We start from the raw sequence: 17,451 nt of genomic DNA, 5'->3' as shown, positions 1-17,451 counted from the left end.
GTGTGGTTGTTGCTTTCGATGGTAACTCTGAAAAATTAGGCAATATTATTCAATGGTCTTAAAAAGTTACTATTACAGGTGGGCTATACCATGATCTGCCAATGAATCATGGTGTTTCTGCCAATGCTCACATCTTGCATCATGAGGTGTTAAAATCCAGAATTTCCTTGATAACTGCTGGGTCATTTAAAACTGAGACACCATAAGATTTTATACCTTTTCTATTAGTTCACCTATCACCTCTCTGAAATCATTAGATTTTGTTGTTTCTAACCTAAGCACCACTCCTGTGATAAGAGTAATCATTGAAGGAAAATACAAATTGTTTTCTACTTCTCTAGGTGAGGAACTAGAAAGAAGATACAATATTCAAACTCACATATTTTGGTTTCCCACGATACTGTTTACCTAAAATATGTCACAGCTCTCCATTGCTACTTCAGATAAAGGGGTTAGATTCCTACTAACACCAGTGTATCTAAGTTCTATTCATCTACCCATCTATCTGTCTACCTACTTACCCACCTATCTACCTATAATCTTTCTTCCTTCCTTTGTTTGTTCATTCGTTCCTTCCTTCCTGTATCATCTATTGTTCTATCTACTAAGCGGCTCCAAATACACAACTACACAAGTGTAGCCCTGAAGAATAGTCACTTATCAAAAATCTGGATCTGAAATTGCAAAGAAAAAACCCACACTATTATAGTGCATCTGGTCCTTGTTAATTCTTAATCTGTTGTATCATTTACTATCATGATTTCTCCAGATGTGAGAGTCTATCTCATAAGTTAATATTTTACATAAACTACACTAAAGAATTGTTGAAACAAAGTTGAAACTCCTGGGCTTCCAGGGCTCTCTCTACACAGGAGCCGTCTACGTCTAGCTGACCAAATGCCAAGGAGATCATAAAAATCCACTGACTAAGAAACTTACAAATGGGTCCAAGATCCACTCCCCCTTCATGGGGTATGTATGTTTTACACTCTGTTAAGTTTACAAAAGAAAAAAAAAAAAAGGCTAAGAAAAATCCAGAATTTTGCTGAAGGTTAATAATTTTTTGAGAATTTTGTTAATATCTTACATAGAAATGGGCCTTTTATCTCCTAATATGGAATCCAGGACAATGGATTTGCTTTTGAACATTGAGTTCAAAAATAGAACTTGCCATTTGGAAAGTTTCTTAAGATTTTCTAGAATGGTGGTTTCTAAAGGTAGTCCACCATTTGACTCACCCATGAGACTTTAATAAGAAAAGATGATTCCATGGTCCCACCCTAAAACTACCGAAGCAGAATCTCTGGCAGGTAGGACCAAGTTTCCCTGGTGATTCTGACATTCAGCCAGGTTTGCAAACCGTGGCTGGAGTCTAGAATCTGAACATTAAATATTGCCTTAGCAGTTAAAATTTTAGTGCCTGCAATTATAATTTTATTATATTAATTTCCTTTGGATTTATAATTTGGAAGAAAAGCCTGGATAGGAAATCATTTGGCCATTATTTTGTTCAAATTCCCCATTTGGAAAGGCCCTTTGAACAGTGTAAAGGGACCATCAAACGCTAGATTTGCCTGCCAGTATCCTGATTCTTATTGCTATAGTTCTGATTGTTCTTCGGTCAGAACTACACCTCGAAATGCATGAGGACCAGCCTACATGGAAGATGGGTAAGTTATTTCTATCCCGGCTGAATCATCAGGATTGAGTCAGAAAGCTGGAAAGGACCAGGAGAGACCATCTGGCTTAGTCTCTGTCTTGATGTGGTTGTAATTTGCTTCTAGGAATTTCAAGGCAGGGAGAGTTCACTGCTGGTGTTTCAATATCCTGATAGTGAGTAAATACTTCCTTTGGGCCACCTCATGCTGCTACCAAGCCAGCATGTCTTGAGCCTCGATGCAGGGGATTTTCTACCCCTCCCTGATTTGATCCCTAGATCCAAAGAGCTGCGCCTAAAATAACATGAAAAGATGGATTATAATCTCAATAGGAGCATGGCACAATAAAGGGAACTACAGACTGAGTCAAGAAATTCAGTTAGGAGTCCCAGTGTAGCCATGAACAGAATGTACAAATTAGGCCAATTATTAATAATTGCATAATTTAGTTTCTTCATCTGCAAAATGAAGAAATCGGACTGTTCTTGGATTGCAGTCATGTGTGCCTATCATTCTATCCTTCCTTATTTCCTCATGGATGTGTTCAGTTGCCTTCCAAAGTTTCAGTGAGCTGGGTGTTGGGTAAAAGTAGGGAATAATATAAACATGTTCCCTGACTGCAAATAACCTACGGTCATAAGGAAAACAGACAAATAAGGAACAAACAATAAATAAGTAATTATACTGATATCACTTCTGTGGAAGAAAAGAAAAGATGCTGAAGCAGCCCAAAGGAACCACTTAGGCTGAAATGTTCCCTCCTCTAGACAGCACACCTGGCCATCTAAATCACTCAAGTGTGGGAAGACAGATGGCTGGTGTGTTCCAAGAACTCTCCAAATGGACTAGTTCACCCATTAGCATGGAACTGATCGATCTTACTAGATTTTGGCAGCTTCTAAATGACTGTATTTGTGAGGAAGTATCCATGTTTGCTTGCAGGACTGTATAAACAACTTCAAGAAAACCAGTAGTGTCTCCATACTTTAGAGGCTAAAGTGATGTGGCCCCAGCATCAGTATTACCACTTGGCTAGGAACTAGTGACAAGGTCAAAGTCATAAATTTTGGCCCACTAACTTTACTTAGAAAGAGTTTCCTATGGCCACAAAATAAACTATTAACATTGGCTCTCCTCCCAATCATGAGCTGAATGTAAAGGAACCCAACAACATTTAGACAGCTTGGTCAAGTTTATCACCAGTAATGGAAAACATCTTTTGTGGTATCCTCTTTGCTGAAGACTGGGTGGGGACTTAGCTTACTATCAGTAAACTCTATTAATAAGCTACTACTTCTTTACACTGGGACAGCTTGTAATGTAACTTTCCAGCATGTTTTCAGGTCAGTTTGCACAAATGATATGCCTAACAAGTCTCTAAGGCACGTGGGACAATGCAGGATATCACCTGTCTATCTGAAAGAAGATAACATGGGTAAAATGAATCACTTCCAAATCATGCCTCTAACTGGTAAACATGCATACATATATATGTGTGTGCATATGAACACATGCGTGTGTACACACATAGACCACAAAACTGTCTATACCAAAGGACAGCTATGTGGACACTGGTAGTCTCCTAATCACAAAAAGAACAGAGTATATGAAAGAAAATACATGGCTAGATTACACTGAAGAGAACAGAGTATAACTGGTTTCTTTTTGTCCTCAAAAAGACCCTGCATTCTTTCTCAGAAGCCAAGTTGTCAGTGAATATACTGGAAATACCAAAGTAGGTAAACATCACATGACTTGTTTGCATGCATGTCTTTAAAGAAAGAATATTTTAGGTAAGATACCTCTGAAATTTTTCACTCTTATTACAGTTCTCAGTAGAATCATCTTCCTCATTTTTATTAATCTTTTATTTTACTTATTAATTTATTTTTAAGTAGGCTCCACGCCCAATATGGAGGCCAACAGGACTCTAACTCTCAACTCCAAGATCAAGACCCGAGCTGAGATCCAGAGCCAGACACTTAACTGATTGAGCCACCGAGGCACACCCATTATTCTTGGAGATGGAAACTCAAACTCCCACAAATGTGAAGTTGACCACGATGACAAACACTTATTCTGTCACCTGAGGTACCATTCTTAGCAATCCCTTGTATATATTGACTTTTTACTTAGAGCATGAAAGCTTCGGGGTGCCCGGGTGGCTCAGTCAGATAAGCGTCTGCCTTCGGCTCAGGTCATGATCCCATGGTCCTAAGATCCAGTTTCACTCCAGGCTCTCTGCTCAGTGGGGAGTCTGCTTCTCCTCTGCCTCTTTCTCCCAACTCGTGTTCTCTCTCTCTCTCTCTCTCAAATAAGTAAATAAAATCTTTAAAGTCTGAAATCTCCTCAACATACACTCTGAAACAGAACTGGAGCATACAACTGGGTCGGCATCTGATGCATGGAAAGAATAGAGCTCTGGTTCAGGCAGCCCAATTGACCTCATTAGGTTATCAGAATTTTCAATTCTACGACAGATGTCAATTCTACAACAGTGAACTTTTTAAAAAAGATTTTATTAATTTATTTGAAAGGGGGAGAGAGAAAGAGAGCATGAGTGGTGGGGGGAGGGCAGAGAAAGAGCGAGAAGGAGACTCCCTGCTAAGCAGGATTCAATCCCAAGACACTAGGATCATGACCTGAAATCCAAGGCAGATGCTTAACCAACTGAGCCACCTGGGCTCCCCAGCAGTGAACTTTTTAAAATATCTTCTCCTTGCAGCAGTTATGCAAAAAGCCAACTATGTGATGTAGCTAAATAGGGTCAGGCATTATGAAGAGCTTCTTATTGTTTTTGTTCTGATAAAAACAATTGGGACTCTATTCCCAAGAATCCTGATGGACACCAGTTCATTCCACAGGTCATTGTACTTCCTGCGATTCAGTCTTCCCACACTTCTGCCCCGGGGTAGTCATTGACTGGGGCCTTCTTTGGGGGAGAACCCTTGAGGAATCAGTGACTACAGATTTTCTGAACTGCACCCTGGAAAAAACAGTCCAGCCGCACTGTAGGGCTAAAAGACTGCGCCCAGTCCTGCATCTTGGAAAGGCAGGCTTAAAAATAGCCCAGGGCACTTTCCTGTTTGGAGGACTCTGTTACAGCTGTTCATAGCCCAAATTTCTTTCATACTTTCCTCCCCACCACAAAGAAAATACAAAGTAGCACTGGCGATAGGAATGGACATTATTCAACATTACTGTGCCTTCAACAATAGCACAGGAAGAGTCAGAGACACAATGAAAGGAAAAAGGGGAAAACTTAGGAGGAGCAGGGAACGCAGAGAGCCCAGGGAAGAGATACCTTGAAACAATGAGAACTTTAAAATAAGCAGGAAGGCAAGAAAGAAAGGACAGGATTTGAATGGTTGCCTCTGAGAGGTGATACAGCTGTGTGAAAAGGGCAGTGTGGTGGGAATTCTAAAAATCAAAGTGTCTGTTAGCTCTGCAGCTAACTAGCCATGCTTTCTTGGGCATGCCTCTAAATATCTCCAGGCCTCTTTCCTAAAACGGGCAGAGGGTGGAGGAAATAGAGCTAGTCATCCTCTAAAAATCCCCTCTAATTCTGAAAATGGTATGTGGTAGGAATGTGGGCTACTGGACAGCAGAGGAGTTGGGAGAAACAGTGGATTTACCCTGCAAAAACTGAACTTCCAGTCCCCTGCAGAAGGCCATTAAGGAGTCTGACGATGCTGCAAGCTGAAGCATAGCCAGGTTCATGGCCACCTCCTGCCCACATCCTAGGAGGCTGCTTAAGGGACAGTGAGAAAGCTGTCCTCACCCACCCTCAACCCCATATTAGAGCAGCAGCAGCCAGGGAGCCACACAGACCCATTCTCAGAGATCCACAAGCACATATTCCCTTCTGTCTTCCACAAGATCTTGAAGGTTCCTTCCTGAGACTGACAAAGTCGAGACAGCAGGATGCACAGCTCTGACCAGAAGCCGTGTAATCGGTACTGAGCCGGCGAGAGCAGGTGGAGCATAACAGGTGAGGAGCACAGGTCCTGGAGCCAGACAGACCTGTGTTCTCAATTCTGCTGAGCGCAGATCCATGACCTTCACTAAATCAATACCTTCCTGATTTTCAATCTTCATTTTTTCCCTTAATTTCTAAAACTGCAGATAGAAATGCAGTTATGAGTTTTAAATACAAAGAACAAAGTCCATGATGCAAAGTAAACACTCAATATGCATTGCCAGCTATTATTTGTTAACATTATTTCCGTAGTGTTTTGCTTACTTAGTTTGTAAAAATATCCTTCGACCTTCTGAATCACCCTATTACCTGTGATGAAAACAAAGTAAAACATAGAACTTTCTAGCATGGAATAGTCAAGTAGCAGTGGGTCATATACTAACTAAAGCTTTAGCAAGCAGGCAAAAATCAGTCCGTAAGTTATTAATGTGAACTACTTTTTAATTCAATCTAAACACTGAAAAATGAGAGTCTATGGGGGTGTCTGGGTGGCTCAGTTGGTTAAGTGTCTGCCTTTAGCTCAGGTCATGATCCCAGGGTCCTGAAATCAAGCCCCACATCCGACTGCCTGCTCAGTGGGGAGCCTGCTTCTCCCTCTGCCCTCCCTTGCTTGTGCTCTCTCTCACTCTCAAATAAATAAATAAAATCTTTTTTAAAAAATGGGACTCCACTCATGGGGACTTAGAGTGGAGAAGGGAGTTGGGGGAAATTGGAAGGGGAGGTGAACCATGAGAGACTATGGACTCTGAAAAACAATCTGAGGGTTTTGAAGGGACGGGGGGTGGGAGGTTGGGGTACCAGGTGGTGGGTATTATAGAGGGCACGGATTGCATGGAGCACGGGGTGTGGTGCAAAAATAATGAATACTGTTATGCTGGAAATAAAAAAAAATAAAAAATAAATTAAATATTAAAAAAAAAAATGGGACTCCAATTGTATAGTTGGAGTTAAATGGCGTAAAGTTTTACATCTAACATAGATACACAGATTGTTTCCCTTACACTCACCCCCCTCCCCACGTGATCAAGAGAAAAGACCCAGCATGTCTCCATTTCCACAATCTCGCATGATGGGGCATTTCCCTCTGGCTCTGCTGTGGTTGAACTTGCTGAGAAATCAGCCAATGATAAATGCAAACTAAAGCCCTATGTGCTTATCGTAATCTAAGACCCTAGCTGTAATGTAAGCTTTTCCTGTAGACTTGGGGTTAAAACATCTGAAAAGGCCCCCCCAGGACAGACCATCTTAACTGGAAGAACACATTGAGAAACTAGTTAACATTCACGGAGATAAAACTGAAAAATTGGTTACACGGGGAATCTTTCTTGCCAGAACTGGGAGAATCGACAACCATCCATCTAGAAGGATTCATGAGGGTTCCTGTTTGAAAACAAGGCTGTGATAGAACTGTTTTCTAGGGGGCGCCTGGGCAGCTCAGTGGGTTAAGCCTCTGCCTTCCGCTCAGGTTTCTGATCCAGGGATCGAGCCCTGCATCTGGCTCTCTGCTCTGCAGTGAGCCTGCTTCCTCCTCTCTCTCTGCCTGCCTCTCTGCCTATTTGTGATCTCTGTCTGTCAAATGAATAAGTAAAATCGTTTTTAAAAAATTTTAAAAATTGTTTTAAAAAAAGAGAACTGTTTCCTAGTTTTTACTTCTAACACATCAATATGGCCTTCTTACAGCAAAATAGAATCATAGAATTTTAAGCACAAAGAAAATGTATACAATGTTTGCTTGAAACTCTTTATTTGCTCATATAATTAATTATTTGTCTGTATTTTAAAGTAGATCCCAAATGACCTAAATATCTCAGCCCAATAAAATCACATTCTATACGTGGCTTTTTCTTTCTTTCTTTCTTTCTTTTTTTCCCTTGGCACTAAACAAATTCATCTAAATGTCTAGGTTCCTGGACACTGGAGCCTTCGATTTGAAATGGACATGGTAGCAACGATATGCCTAAGGACCTGCCAAAGAAAACAGAACACCCAGAAACCCGGAGATTCAATCTGATGGAAATTGTCATAATCTACTCTTTCAACCTATGGTTTCGATTTCACATGGAGAACTGGCCAGGCTCCAAAGGGAGATTTCTGGGGCACTAGGTAAAGGTGGCTGTGGAAGACGTTGGGAGAAAATAGGCTCAGGATTCTGACAAAATAGGAGCCAGGGGGTCTCGGAGATAGGATACCAGCCCTGCAAAAAAGGTCAAGGACCTCCCTTGGCAATCGCGTCCTTTGTGACCTAACAATTTCCCTGATGTCCAAGTTAGGCTCACTCATGACAAAGCTCCCGCTGCCCAGCATCGCTGGCCAAAACCCTGCAGCTGGGTACAAGCCAGGCATTGCAGCAGTCCTTATACCCATGTCCTGATTGGAGTTTCTCTAGGATGTAGGTCCCCAGCCAGACCAAGAATGGGTCATGGAGTACTTAAAGTGATGCCAGTCTCTCTAGAGCCCTAAGGGGACACATATTCTCAGGAGATTTGTTGCTAGTCCAGAAAGTGGCACAAGTAAATAGTCAACACTGATTTTAGTTTTATCAGGCCCTCTCAGTAAGCCACTAAGATCTGTCCATGGCAATAATGGTGTGTGTGGAACAGTGCAGGAGAATCACCAAGGTTATGATGGAATCTGAGAGCATCACTAAGCAAATGGAGCCAAGTAAGAAAGAGGAAGAATGACAATGTCCAAAGGCAAAAAATTCCCACCCAAAATTCAAAGCACCATCTCTATGGCACAGGGTATTCTGCACTGTCAGCACGATGAAGACAAGGTCTAGAGCCAAGAGACTGGGGTTTGCTCAGACGGGAAGTCAAGTGAGGACACAGGGGGAAAGAGGCACCTTATGTATCATCATTCAGCATTGAGCAAGCATTTTTAATACCACTGGACATAACCAGGCAAATAGAACTGACACATTTGACTACAAGTTTTTTTGGTGCTTCATTCCAGGAATGTGTTCCTTTCTAGCCAAGTCTTGCTTATGGACTCAAGTTCTAGCTGTTTGCTTTGTATTCACTGAGTTTATCATCTGTTTCACAATTTCTGTTAAGAGCTGTGAGTTTTGGGGCACCTGAGTAGCTCAGTCAGTTAAGTGTCTGCCTTTGGCTCAGGTCATGATCCCAGGGTCCTGGGATTGAGACTGACTGAGTCCCCCATCAGTCTCCCTGCTCTGTGGGGAGTCTGTTTCTTCCTCTCCCTTTGCCCCTCTACCCCACTCATGCTCTGTCTCTGTCTAATAAATAAATAAAATCTTAGAAAAAAAAAAAAGTTGAGTTTTCCTGAAGAAAAGGTCTAAAGTAGGCCTGCTTACTTTTCCAAAAGTAAGGCAAACACTAACCTGGGGAAATGGGAAAAGAGTGGAATTTGATTTTGAGAGACAGAACATGAGAAATTCTCAGACTCATCTGACATTCACCTAAGATTTTGTATCCACCTAGTTCAATATTCATTCATACATGTATGAACTCATGCATTAATTTATTCAACAAATATTGGACTTTTAGGATATCAGGCCCTGTGGAGGCACCAGAGACATGATAATAAGGAGCTGCTCCTGTATAATTTGCCACCTGCCTGGGAGATGGACAATAAACACATAGGTGAGTGTATTCATGATTAGTATAAGTAATTGATGTAACAATGAACAGAGACCCCATAAGGTGAGGCAGGGTGTATTGATATGAGGTGGAAGAGTAAGAAGCCTTACCTCAGATGTGAGCATAGTTTAAGGGCCCTCTGAATGACCAACACAGATAAAGCCAAATGGGCTGGGTGAAGATGGAAACAAGAGGCAACGTAGCTACTTCCCTCTGCAGCCAGGGCCAGTAAAGTAAGGAGTTCAGCCCATCATTTGCCACATATGGGTTTGCAACTTCTTTATGTCTATTTATAAACCATTCTGAAAGTTTCATGGGTTTCTTTGTAAATGTGCTTAAATCTTTCCCATGCGTATTTATTGCTCCCAATGCAGATCTATTTTTTCCCAGTTCTTCTCTATGTCACTCTCCCCGTGGAACCCTCATTCTCCTGAAGGCTTTTCGTAAGGCCTTCCTGGCTACTCCAGGCCAGGATGCTTGCTCCCTTCTGTGACCCAACTCCTATTCTGACTTTACTGCTCAGCGTAAGACCTGCTCCACCAGTGCCTGGTTCTAGATCTACTTTTCTGTATGTAGGCCCTTGTCCTCTCTGGAGAGGGCTTGGGTAAAAATATGGGGTGTAAGGTCAGGAAAGATGTGAATTCTAATTCCAGCCCACCATGCACTTTTAGTAAACTAATTTCTCAACTTCCACCATCAGTGGGATGATAGTGCCAGTACCTACCTAATTATTTGGTTGTAAAGAGGGTATTTTCCACAAAGAGTGCTCAGTAATGGGAGTTGCTGACAGCAGATGTGTAGGTTCTTATGGAAAGTGATGATGCCTTTGATTTTTAGTTATGTCCCAAGGACCTTTAACACAGTATGCTCTTTATCAATGGTCCTTGAAGGTAGCATATCACGCTCCCCATAGCACCATATTTGGAATCAGGAATAGTTTCCTTTACAGGTTCCATCCCTTACTAGTTATAGGACCAAGGACAATGGTTATTTAACTACTTGAAGCCTGTGTTTTCTTTTCTATTAAATAGGAATGATCATACCAATCTCACAAGGGTGTTAGACATAACCCCTGAGATAATGTGTGGAAAGAAGAAAGCATTTCTTGATGTAAACTTCTTGTCTGGGGACTCTTAACTCTTGTCGATTTAAAATAAAATCCAAATAAATAAATAAATAAATAAATAAATAAAATCCAGTTACGTGAATCCACAATTCCTTTAAAAAGAAATCATGGCCTGAGTACCTCTCTCTGACAAGTTTTGCCTGGACTGGAAGACGAGGGTGCGGTCAGAGCCATCTTGCTGTTGCCCAGAACAAGTCACAGGAGAGAGTATTTAACGTACATGTGACTCTGCTCATGGATATCAGAATCCCATGTGTTACTTTCCAAGGTTAAGGACAGATGTAAACTTTCCAAGGTTAAGGTCACTGTACTGGCAAATGTGACAAACTGCTTTGCATTTATTTCATCTTCTACTTGAAGCAGTCATGTGAAGTCATAAATATCTCGCCAAGTGGTAGTACAGAGTCAGGTGTAGATAGGGAAGGTCACCTTGCCCTAGTAGACATGCCCAGCAACTTTTTGCAATTCTAAATGGTGCTGACCTTGAAAGGATTTACATTGTACTGATATGCTTCAAAGTGTTGTGGACAGATGTAAAACAAAGAAGAAGGGAAACATGAAGGATGATGCAGGACCACAGGGCAGAAAGAAACTAGCCTGAGCACAGGAAAAGAAAAAATACCTAAAAGCGACAGTTACCATTAGCCAAGGACTAAATTTCTCCACTCTGTTCTTGTTCAAGACTGTCACATTATCTTTACCATGACTACGGTAAGTTTATAAAATCCCATGACAGCACAAACATTACCGAACTATTCTGCCAACCCAATCTATGGGTGCCATGAGAGCAAGGAATCTCATCCATTTTTGTTTACTGATGGTGCCTGGCACACAGTAGGTGCTCAGCAAATATTAAGCCAAAAAAGGAATGAGTGGATGAGACTCCGGTTTGGGGTTTTCCTGCTGGGTTCCTACTGCCTTGGATATTGCAGTTACACTGCAGCTTGTATTAATCATCATCCTTTGACACAATTAAAACTTTCCACTAATTATTTTCTGTAGCTGACTTTCCTATTTGCTTATAGCACAGAGAGGAGTAATAAATCAAAATGGGCAGTGGCCATCCAAAGAAAGAAAAGTGAGTGGACTGAAGAAATGATATGACCAAGGCAGAAAAAGAGGATCTGGAGGGTCTAAGCCCAGCCAGCTCCCTATTCTCCACCTGAAGACCTGCCAGTAAAGAGAGAGAGGTCACGTTGTTCTTTACCCCAGAATTCATTCTGTCGGGGAAGGATGGGTTGATGAGAATTGGTTGGTAGTTCTGTGGCTTGTTCTATGTGGACATGCGTCCTTTGGCTGGCCTTTCTGTTCAGAGAAGTGTCTCTGCAGACCATAAAGGATAATTCACCTCCTCTACTGCGGGGAGTAAGTGGTCTCTGTTGGGCCCCTTTCCATTTCTTTTTGCCAAAAGTGAGACATATGTTTGTTTCTGCAACTTGAAACTGATTCTTCATTGGACCTTAACTGTCCACCTTTGACAGACCAAAAGTCAGACTTACCAACAAATCTGCTTATAGAGCCTAATTCTTATCTTGCTCCAAACCTGGCCCTAGGACTTTTCCCTTACCCTCACTTCTTGTCTGTTAAAATTTCTTAGTTCTCTCATAAGAACCTTCTTTGAATTTCCATTTCCATGACCTTATCATGACTTTTTCTTGGGTTTTCTCTAACAGAAATATTTCCTAACCAAATGTTATGCCTCAAGTCATGCACCCCTTCTATCCATTTTCCATTCTTCCATCCCAGGTGTGTGATTCTAAAAGGCAATCCCGATTGTATGCCACTGTATTGGAAAGCCCATTTCCCTAGCACGGAATATAGGGCCCTTGGTGATCTGGCTCCTGTCATCCTTTCCAGCCTCACATTCAACCTTTCCTCTAACAACTCTGCCTCCAAGCTCTGCTGACCCACTTGCCCTAGTTCTCCCTTACCAGTGTGCTTTTTCTTTATAGTTCTTTGTCCAAAGTGTCCTTCCCTCTGTCATCTGCCTGCCACTCTCCTCTGTTTTTAAACCTACCCAAAGTTTGAATCCAGTCTAAATGTCCAATCGGTTTCCCCAAATACACCATGCAGACCTCCAACCAACCAACTCCGTGTTGCCCCAGCACTTTCTCTTTCTGTGACAGAACCACTACACTAGATTAAAAATTACTTGCTTACTCCCCTCCCCTGGAAGTTAAAGACTGCCTTTCATTTATAAGAACCCATATACACTGAGCACAGTTCTCAACACACAACCAATGCTCACTAAACTGTTACTGACTAAATGAATAAATAAATTCATCACTGTCTCTCAGATCTGCCCTTCCATTCTTCCGGTGAATAATTTAGTTGCTGATTTCCCAGATGCCAGAAAGCAGCCACTTGAGCACTTAAAAAAGAAAACCAACTGCCACTTAGGAGACTGAAGGAATAGAAAACACGTCCTTCCACACCCAGACAAGGCTACTGGTCTGTGAGAAGGAAAGAACAAATATCCAATTACTATATTTGAAAGCAGAAACAGAAAATGCAATCTTTGGCAGAGTTCTTTGATCGGATGCCTTCTCTCCCAGCTGTCAAGGACTAGCTACGTGTAGACCAGAAACACACCGGCTCTCAGAGTGCAGCTGAGAGGGGACTTGACCAAGTGACGTGTGCACAGACTTACACACTCAGAGTGTGCTGATTACCAGCTGTCACCTGTCGAGAACAATTATGGCTTAGACTCATCCCAAATTTGTCATAGACCGGTGCCAGAGCCGCTCTGTCAGTGACCCCCAGTTGCCATTTCATGACAGCCTTCTTCTGGAGTTCTGGAGTTACCTGCCCATAGAAAGACCTCCCAACTCGTGAATCACAGGACAAGGCAGAAGAATTCATTCCAGACGCATGGGCATGGTGGGGGCTCAATTAGTTATACCTAGGAAAATCCTCCAACTCATCTGGGTGGTATAAGTAGTAGCCCAGGGCTGAACATTACATTTCACATAAACAACAGTAAAGCATTTCCTTGCTGGTTACTCTTGGGCAAAACTTCATGCCTGCCTCATATAAAGTCTTGATGTCTTGAGATCTAATTTAAATAATCCACTTGGTTTGACAGATCATTTGTTTATTCAGAAATTCATTAAAACAGGAATGTGTACAGAATCCAATAATAGTCAAAGCTCCAAAATATTTTTTTAACCAGTATTGCAGTCAAAATATATCTAACAAGGGGCACCTCGGTGGCTCAGTGGGTTAAGCCTCTGCCTTCGGCTCAGGTCATGATCCCAGGGTCCTGGGATCAAGCCCCACATGGGGCTCTCTGCTCAGCAGGGAGCCTGCTTTCTCCTCTCTCTCTGCCCGTCTCTCTGCCTACTTGTGATCTCTCTCTGTCAAATAAATAAATAAAATTAGATAGATAGATAGATAGATATATCTATATAATTTTATTTATCTAGATATCTAGATATATCTATCTATCTATCTATCTATCTATATAAAACACAAAACTCCTTTGGAGAGGATATCAGCAAACAAGGCTAACTTTGTGATATTATTTATAGACAAGCTGACATTACAGACCTAACAAAACAGCACTTGTCAAATCTCTGATTAATTACAGCAGAAGGAAGTTTTGTATGAGTGGAAATATTGCTCATCTGGGAAAGGGGTGACCTTGTGGGTGACACACAGGCCACCTCTTGAACCCTAGTCCGGGCTACTTGTTAATTTCTGACTAACGATTACCTGCTTTATGAAAATCACCTTTTCACATGCTTTGTAGTCCATCACGGCCCAGTGTCTTCTCCCAAGGCCACTCTGACCCTCCAGCCCATGTTCACTTCTCTTTCCTTGACTGCTTCTAAGACTCATTGTCAATTTCTCTTGCTTTTTGTATGTAATTCACATGTAATCAAGATAGTAGATAGAACTCATTGTCAATTCCTCTTGCTTTTGTATGTAACTCACACAGAATTAAGATAGTAGATACGTCTGGTGAAATTTAGGACAGCACTAAGCACATAGCAAGGACCTAAAAAATGCTTTCTAAGCTTTGTGGATCTTTGACAAGGTTTATGGTTTTCAAGGTATCTCCCCACCCACATCAGCATCACCTGGGAACTTGCTAGAAATGCAAATTAACAGTCCCACCCAGACCAGCTGAATCTGAAACTCTGGGGATGGGACTAGTCACCCGTTTTTTTATGAGCCTTCTACATAATTTCACTGTAGTCTCAAATTGGAGAATTACCGCATCAGGATTACAAATCTGCACCTATTTGGGAAAATCTGACCAGTTTAAGAAAAGGGGGAAATATCAAAGTTCTTATGATGAATTCAAATAAGTGAAAAACCAAAAGAATTTCTAATTATCTTTACAAAGAACTACTCCTTGCAGAAGATAGGCGCGATAAGATTAAATATCTGAAAAACAAACAAACAAATAAACACCCAGGGAAGTGTTTGTCTAATAAAGCAATACAGATGATATTTCTAATTATTAGGAGACTCCCTTAGCCCTCAGTGTCAGGACAGCCACAACCTCCTGAATTAATTCCGATTCTGAGCTGAATGAATGTGCTAAGCTTATTCCCATGGAAACTGAGCACTCCACAGATTGCTAGGGTTATAGAACATATAACTGAGCTAAGGCAATTGCCAATTTCAGAAGATTAGCATAGAAAATTTGATGCCACACATTTATTTTCCAAATATCAGATGTGCTTCATCTATATTCAGGGATAAAGGACTGTCGGAAATTTGATTTAAGAGAAAAGAAAAAGACCTACTACAACACAGCCGATCATCTTTGAGCTCCAGCCAAAATGCGTTTGAAGTTCTATTTTCTTAATACTGTCTTAATTACAAGACACTGTTTTGAATGTTGATATTAACTGGGTTGCTATGGCTTCCCACCTAAGAATGTGGCATGTAAGTTGCAGTCGCGGGCAAGCTCTGAAGTTTCTCAGCCTTAGCCCCTGCCCCAGAATGGCCATCAGAAAGATTACTGGGAGGTAACAGAGAGCTAAGGGTGGCACATTCTCTCTCCACTTTCCTCAATACTCCTATATGCTTCTTACTAGTCACCTGGTCACATAGAACGTTCTTCCTGTATAAAGAGAGGCCACTTCAAAGCAGTAGCAGAACTGCTGCAGCCGTTTCTGAGGACAGACAACCATGTGGAAATCTGTTTAGACTTCCAAAAGATTTGTTTATTCCTTGGGCAACTTTAGCATTTCCAAATTTTATATATGACTGTGACCAACAGGGAAGAAGGCAAACAAGAAGTTCAAAGCAGTGCTAACTAGGCTCAGATACAAGTTTTTCTCTCTGGTAAATAATAGAGAAGTGACCACAGGGGATTTTATCTTTGTGTTCTCAGAGAGATACAAAGAACCTCAGGTAACACAAATTCCAGAATGTTCAAAATGAGCAAATGCAGCCCGCAGAGCTATGTTTATGCTTAGTATCTATTCAGATATCTAAGACCCCTTCCAGCTTGAAAACTCTCCACTTCTCTGATCTTGTAGCTTCTCAGAGGGATGGAGAAATTAGAAATTTCATGCCAGGTTTTAGCAATTCAGGTTTTTTGTCAAGAAAGAAAAAAGAAGTCCATAAGCAACATAGGCCGTAAATTTGAGGTTGTGTTTGTAAACACTCAGCATTTGAGAGTTGTGCCTTACATTCCGAAGCATTAGTGGTGGTTTTCGGAGATTCGTATTTTGGAAGGAAAGGGAAGAGCATCCGACTTCTGGTCAGCAAACTGCCTGGGTGGGGGCTCCTGACAAGTTCATGGATTCCCTACAGGATACAGCAGTTCCCCCTCCCCTTATCCATGGCAGATATGGACCAAGACCCACTACGGATGCCCGAAACAGGGGACATAGACCATGTTTTTTCCTACACATGCATACCTATATAAAGTTTAATTTTTAACGTGGGCACCGAAAGAGATTCACAATAACAATAATAAAGTAGAATAGCCAAACTATAGGCTCTAATAAAAGTTATGTGACTGTGGTCTCCCTCACAATGTACTGTGCTCACCCTTCTCGTGAAGCTGTGAGATGATAAAATGCCTCCGTGAGGAGATGGAGTGAGGGGAATGAGGTAGGCATTGTGACGTAGCATCCGGCTACTATGGGCCACTGGACATATGTCAGAAGGGACCATCTGCTTCCAGAAGGCAGTTGACTATAGACATGCAAAACCACAGGTAAAGGGGACTATTATGTTTATATTTACATGTAATGAAGCATAATACATGTGAGGAAAAGATGAGACAAGTCATAAAAGTTATTGTTTATACATAAAAGAACAGAAATAAAGTTATAAGAGCACCAAAGATGTCTGTAAAAGAAGGAAATGGTTTTTACCTTATGTCTTGTATTCAGTTGTGCTGGCCTGAAGGTCAAGGAGGTCCACTCATATCCTCAAGCCTCACATGATTATCTCATAAGCTTCGATAGTTCATTATCTCAGCTTCCACAGATAAAATTGTTCTATGGCTCCAAGAATAACCGGGCCCTCTCTGAAATCTGGTCGTCATGCCCAGGCCAATGACCTCTTGAATCAAGGAACTTGGCGGCTGACAATATTATCTGAGCTCTAATGCAGGTTGTTTCCTCCCTGTGGCGAGAAGGAAGCTCTACAAGACTAACTTAGGAGTTGTAGGTAATGTTCCAATTACTAGACTGAGGCTTCCAGATGTCACTGACTTTATCTTTTTTTGTGTGATTTTTGTAGATTGGCCAAAGTCACATAAGGACTTTTACCAAAGAATTATGATCTATTTTTGGCTTGAAATCCAGTACCAAACTGGTAAAATGAACCAGCCTTTAGTTGGGAAGAAAAGCTTTCTATTATCTGGATGTGATAGAGATACTTAACTCACAAAGCTAATTTGCAAGTCTAACAATGATCACAAGAGAAGGAAATACTTAAGCCTTTTGTCTCAATCACCCTTGGGTTCTAAAAATGCACAAGCTAGATAGAATCCCTAAAAGACATTTTCAGATGAAATAAAATCCATGCCAGGTGGACACACCTCATCACCTCATCAGAGGCCATACCACGAAAACCAACCCATGACTTGAGGCCAAGGAAAAGCAACGTAAAACC

The 17,451-nt window shown here is 41.5% G+C and overlaps 1 protein-coding gene across 6 annotated transcripts in view; it reads right to left on the bottom strand.

The window, feature by feature from the left end:
- The window catches only part of NCKAP5 (NCK associated protein 5), a 970,240-nt gene that overhangs the window by 798,669 nt on the left and 154,120 nt on the right, over positions 1–17,451 (bottom strand). The window lies entirely within an intron of this gene.

This window comes from Mustela erminea, chromosome 8 (genome assembly GCF_009829155.1).
Source record: "Mustela erminea isolate mMusErm1 chromosome 8, mMusErm1.Pri, whole genome shotgun sequence".
Lineage (NCBI taxonomy): Eukaryota > Metazoa > Chordata > Mammalia > Carnivora > Mustelidae > Mustela > Mustela erminea.
Note: the sequence above shows the minus strand (reverse complement) of the source record. Positions and strands in the feature narration are given on the sequence as shown.